Below are 6289 nucleotides of genomic sequence, written 5' to 3' on the forward strand. Positions count from 1 at the left end.
CTCAGGTGACTCAGTGGTAAGGAATCTACCTGCCAAGCAGGAGATGCGGGTTTGATCCCTGGGTCAGGAACATCCCCTGGAGAAGGAAATGGACAGGGTATTTCCACTCTGAGTATTTATTTCCTCCAGTATTCTTGCCTGGGAAATCCCATGGACAGAGGAGCTTGGTAGGCTACAGTCTATAAGGCTGCACAAGAGTCAGATTCGATTTAGCAACTAAACAACAACACTCTGTTCATATTGAGAAAAAAATATTACTACTTAATACATACAGGAGAAATCATTTCTACTGTGGAGTCGATATTGTGCTATAAGAGTTACTGTGGTCTAGCACAGAGTTACTGGCCCATGAATGATCTTTAAGCCTAAAACAGTACCAGCCTGGTAAATTTGCCAGGTACTTTACTGCTAATCACAGAGATTTTACCTTTCTTCGTATTAGCCACGCTTCCCCAGGGGCTTAGCGGTAAAGAATCCACCTGCAACGCAGGAGACATGGGTGGGGAAGATTCCCTGGAGGAAGTCATGGCAGCCCACTTCAGCATTCTTGCCTGGAGAATCCCATGGACAGAGGAGCCTTGTGGGCTACAGTCCACAGGGTCGCAGAGTCGGACGCGGCTGAAGCAACTGAGTGCTAAAGCATACTTGCCATGCACTCGCTCTCTTCTGCCTTCCTTGCTGCTGTCTCCTCAATGTGCTAGGCAGACAACGAAAAAACTATCAGGTTGTCTGGTGGCAAAGAAAACACTGGAGGGTGAGCAGAACCAGACTGGGAAGCTTAATCCCCAAAACAGTGGAGTTCAGCAATTAATCCCAAAGACAATGGAAACTATTCATGACTATTAAACTGGAGAGTAACTGGATCAAAAAATTTTTTTTATTTTAAAATCTTTAATTCTTACATGTGTTCCCAAACATGAACCTCCCTCCCACCTCCCTCCCCATAACATCTCTCTGGGTCATCCCCAGGCACCAGCCCCAAGCATGCTGTATCCTGCGTCAGACATAGACTGGCGATTCAATTCTTACATGATAGTATACATGTTAGAATGCCATTCTCCCAAATCATCCCACCCTCTCCCTCTCCCTCTGAGTCCAAAAGTCCGTTATACACATCTGTGTCTTTTTTCCTCACTCTCAGTTGGATTCAGGGACTAGTGCTAGAAAACTGACAAGTAATCCAGATGGCAGATATAGCAGGGAATTGATAATAGAACTGGGGGGATTCAAGAGAAATTTAGGAGGTTTGAATAATCAAGACTGGAGATTATTTTGGGACACAGCAGAAAAGGAAAGGTAAATAATACTAGCTTTTTTTTTTAGTCAAATGCTTGCAGAGTGTTAGCCACTTAATAAACATTATTTATAATTCTTACAGGGGTCTTAAAGATAGGTATTATATTCATTTTATAAATGAAAAACTATGTCTCCAGAGAAGAAAAGTCACCAGCCCAAAGACATATAGATAGTGAGTGTGAGAGCTGGTAGTTAGATTCAGGTCAGGTCCATGGTCTTTTCAGTTTTCCTCTTTACCTTGAAGTTCAAATGAAAGGGAAGAAATTCCAATGTAACACTATTCTCAGACCTTAACACACTATGACTTCTTTGTCTACCTCTTGCTGATTTTAGTTCCCAATATAGTTGTGCCAACTCATTTTATGGTGTTTTTTTTTTAAGTCTGATTTTCCTCTGAGAGTTTCATCTAACTCCAGGCAATGCCATTAAACAATCAGAGACTATTTAAAAATCAGTATTCTTTTTTTTCTTAATCAGAGATGTTTCTTATTTGTTTATTTCAGGCTGTTCTGGGTCTTAACTGCTGCATGTGGCCTTTCTCTACTTGCAGTGAGTGGGGGCTACTCCCTGGTTGTGATGCTTGGGGCTCTCGTTGACATGGCTTCTCTTGTACCATATGGTTCTAGAAACTCTGGTTTCAGTAGCTGCAGCTCCTAGGCTCTAGTGTGTGGGCTCAGTAGTTGTGGCTCAGGGGTTTAGTTGCTCAGTGGCATGTGGGATCCTCCCAGACCAGGGATCCAACGCATGTCCCCTGCATTGACAGGCAGATTTTTAACCCCTGGACCACTAAGTTCAGTTCAGTTCAGTTGCTCAGTCATGTCTGACTTTGTGACACTATGAATCGCAGCATGCCAGGCCTTCCTGTCCATCACCAACTCCCGGAGTTTACCCAAACTCATGTTCATCGAGTCGGTAATGCCATCCAGCCATCTCATCCTCTGTTGTCCCCTTCTCCTCCTGCCCCCAGTCCCTCCCAGCATCAGAGTCTTTTCCAGTGAGTCAACTCTTCGCATGAGGTGGACAAAGTATTGGAGTTTCAGCTTCAGCATCAGTCCTTCCAATGAACACCCAGGACTGATCTCCTTTAGAATGGACTGGTTGGATCTCCTTGCAGTCCAAGGAACTAAGAATCTTCTCCAACACCACAGTTCAAAAGCATCAATTCTTCGGCGCTCAGCTTTAGACCACTAAAGGAGCCCCTAAAAATCAATATTCTTAATGTATGTACAACTGATAATTATGGAAAGCTTTTGATTTCTTTGTGCAAATTTCCTGTGTACTATTATTTCTGTTGTATTTAAATTTCCAGTGAAGTTTGCTCAGTCGTGTCCGACTCTTGGCGACTCCATGGACTATAGAGTCCATGGAATTCTCCAGGCCAGAATACTATGTAGTCTTTCCCTTTTCCAAGGGATCTTCCCAACCCAGGAATTGAACCCAGGCCTCCCACATTGCAGGCAGATTCCTTACTATCTGAGCCACAAGGGAAGCTCAAGAATTCTGGAGTAGGTAGCCTATCCCTTTTCCAGCAAATCTTCCCAACACAGGAATTGAACTGGGGTCTCCTGCATTGCAGGTGGATTCTTTACCATCTGAGTTATGAGGGAAGCCCTTGCAGAACTTAGGGTGGATTTCACTTCTTTTCACATTGTGAACAAATATTTCCCTTCCCACATATGTCGAGTTACAAAAGTCATTTCTCAATTTGCACAAAAAGTGGGCATTCATCATTGAGGAACTATCATGAAATAGGTAACCAATTTTTCAAACATGTGATAAAACATAATCCTATTTACAAAGAGATGGAAATGTTCCTGTTTTAGTTTCCTCTTTCTATAAGAGTATTCTGATTTCATTTCTCTATTAAGTAAGACTTTTGGGTTTAAGGATTGGTTTGATCCTTTTATATATGTCAGTGCAATGGCAAGATCATTAAATTTCTCTCACAGAACTAGAAAGCAGTGATTTCAATCTATAAATCAGCTCTGGTAACATCACAAAGTGTTGGGAGAGAGAACAAATTGTTGCAAATAGGGGAATAAGTTCATGTACTTGGGTTGTATTTTTGTCCCACTCAGCAAACAAACATTTTATTTCTCCCCTTAGGAAGCAAATAAGATAATATGCTAACCTTATTAACAACAATTTATCTATACACACTGAATTAAAGATGATTCTGTTCTCCCTTTGACATCACTCCAATTTGTTTAAGATGCAGCCACACATTTTTTCAGCCCAACCCCTCACCTCAAGTCAACTTCATACCTCTCTGAGTTGGCTGGTTGCTGGCATGTGAGTGGTCTATTTCCAACTCAGTCAAATAGGAACTGAACTCACAAACATAGGACCATTTTCACATGGTCTCACATGACCTGACCCAAAGATGATAAGGGCTAGTATTGGTGCCTTACATTTTTATTTTGGGAAATAGTTTTCTTGATTGTCAATTCAAAAGGATCTTCAATTAAAGAATAACTTAGTAAATTAAAAATGCTATATGAACATATAGAATGATAAACTCTAACTTGCTTTTTGTTTTTTTAATATTTGAGGAATTTATTAGCATTTCATTCCTCTATTATAAATACCAGATTTTGAACACAAAATCTAGTTTTTCACATATTAAAAAATTGCTTCTGGGTTAGATAAACATCTAAGAATTTATTGTGTGATTTAACTCTTATACATTAAATGAATGAATCAGTGAACATCAAAATCTGTACTTTATCTTGTGCTATGTATCTTGCCATATTGAATAGCAGTTAAGAGCATGGGCTTAAGAATTACAGTGACCTGGGTTCAAATCCCAACTCAAGCACTTAGTAGCTGTGTGACATTGGGCAAATTACTTCATGTGTAAGATGAGAATAACAAGAGTACCTATTCCATAAGGCTATTGAGAGAATAAAATGAGTTCAGTTCAGTTCAGTTCAGTTGCTCAGTCGTGTCCAACTCTTTGAGACCCCATGAAGTGCAGCACGCCAGACCTCCCTGTCCATCACCAACTCCTGGAGTTCACTCAGACTCACATCCATCGAGTCAGTGATGCCATCCAGCCATCTCATCCTCTGTCATCCCCTTTTCCTCCTGCCCCCAATCCCTCCCAGCATCAAAGTCTTTTCCAATGAGTTAACTCTTCGCATGAGGTGGTCAAAGTACCGGAGTTTCAGCTTTAGCATCAGTCCTTCCAAAGCACACCCAGGGCTGATCTCCTTCAGAATGGATTGGTTGGATCTCCTTGCAGTCCAAGGGACTCTCAAGAGTCTTCTCCAACACCATAGTTCAAAAGCATCAATTCTTTGGCGCTCAACTTTCTTCACAGTCCAACTCTCACATCCATACATGACCACTGGAAAAACCATATCCAAAAGTCTGCAAGCAATAAATGCTGGAGAGGATGTGGAGAAAAGGGAACCCTCTTACACTGTTGGTGGGAATGCAAACTAATACAGCCACTATGGAGAACAGTGTGGAGATTCCTTAAAAAATTGCAAATAGAACTGCCTTATGACCCAGCAATCCCACTGCTGGGCATACACACCGAGGAAACCAAAATTGAAAGAGACACATGTACCCCAATGTTCATCGCAGCACTGTTTATAATAGCCAGGACATGGAAACAACCTAGATGTCCATCAGCAGATGAATGGATAAGAAAGCTGTGGTACATATACACAATGGAGTATTACTCAGCCATTAAAAAGAATACATTTGAATCAGTTCTAATGAGATGGATGAAACTGGAGCCAATTATATACAGTAAACTAAACCAGAAAGAAAAACACCAATACCGTATACTGACACATGTATACAGAATTTAGAAAGATGGTAATGATGACCCTGTATGTGAGACAGCAAGAGACACAGATGTATAAAACAGACTTTTGGACTCTGAGGGAAAGGGAGAGGGTGGGATGATTTGGGAGAATGGCATTGAAACATGTATACTATCATGTAAGAAACAAAGTGCCAGTCTATGTTTGATACAGAATACAGGATGCTTGGGGCTGGTGCATGGGGATGATCCAGAGAGATGATATGGGGTGGGAGGTGGGAGGGGGATTCAGGGTCGGGAGCTTGTATACACTCGTGGTGGATTCATATCAATGTATGGCAAAACCAATACAGTATTGTAAAGTAAAATAAAGTAAAAATAAAATTTAAAAAAAAAAGAGTGAATGGAGTGAGAAGGAAGAAAGACGTGTAAAGATGTCTTTTAAAGAGTGTTGTTTTACATGCATTAACTCAGACGCTTACCCCTTGGAAGGAAAGTTATGACCAACCTAGACAGCATATTCAAAAGCAGAGACATTACTTTGCCAACAAAGGTTCGTCTAACTTGCTTTTTAAAAATGAATGAATGATTTAACATCTAGGAAGTTAGGATGCTTCTACTTTTCCTCATATGTATGCATCTTCTAATGAGAAATTTTAAACGCAATCACATATGTACCCACATGACTAATTTTTGTGAAAAATAATGGGAATAAAATAAACCTAAATATAGAAAAATTACACTTAAAATTACCTTCCTCATGTAAAAAATTTAATCCACTGCAAGTCAAATATCCTCGATGTTATCTGGTTTAGATCTGAATTTCATGCCAGGACTACTGACTTGGCCTGACTTGGCTTTCTAAGTAGTCTCTTTCCCTCCAGTTTCTCTTCCCTCCAACCCACACTTCGTCCAGAGTATGCCAACCTTGAGCTCAGAGAACACAGAGTTTGTGGCAGACATCTGTCAATCACACATAATCTACGACTTTACTGTCTGTTCTGAGGTTTCCTGTCATGTTGTCCTCAGATTCATCATGATGAGGTACTTAAGGTCTTATGCCTCTTTGAGGTTTCTCCTCCGCCCTCTCAGAAAGAAGGACATTCATGTGTATAGTGTAGACAGTCAACAAAATTGATAAATTCCTGTATATAAGTATACTCCACCTACAGTTAAGGTGTTATTCTTCTCTCTTGATCACCTGCGTTACAATAATGT

Source organism: Ovis canadensis, chromosome 3 (genome assembly GCF_042477335.2).
Source record: "Ovis canadensis isolate MfBH-ARS-UI-01 breed Bighorn chromosome 3, ARS-UI_OviCan_v2, whole genome shotgun sequence".
In the NCBI taxonomy this organism is placed as follows: Eukaryota; Metazoa; Chordata; class Mammalia; order Artiodactyla; family Bovidae; genus Ovis; species Ovis canadensis.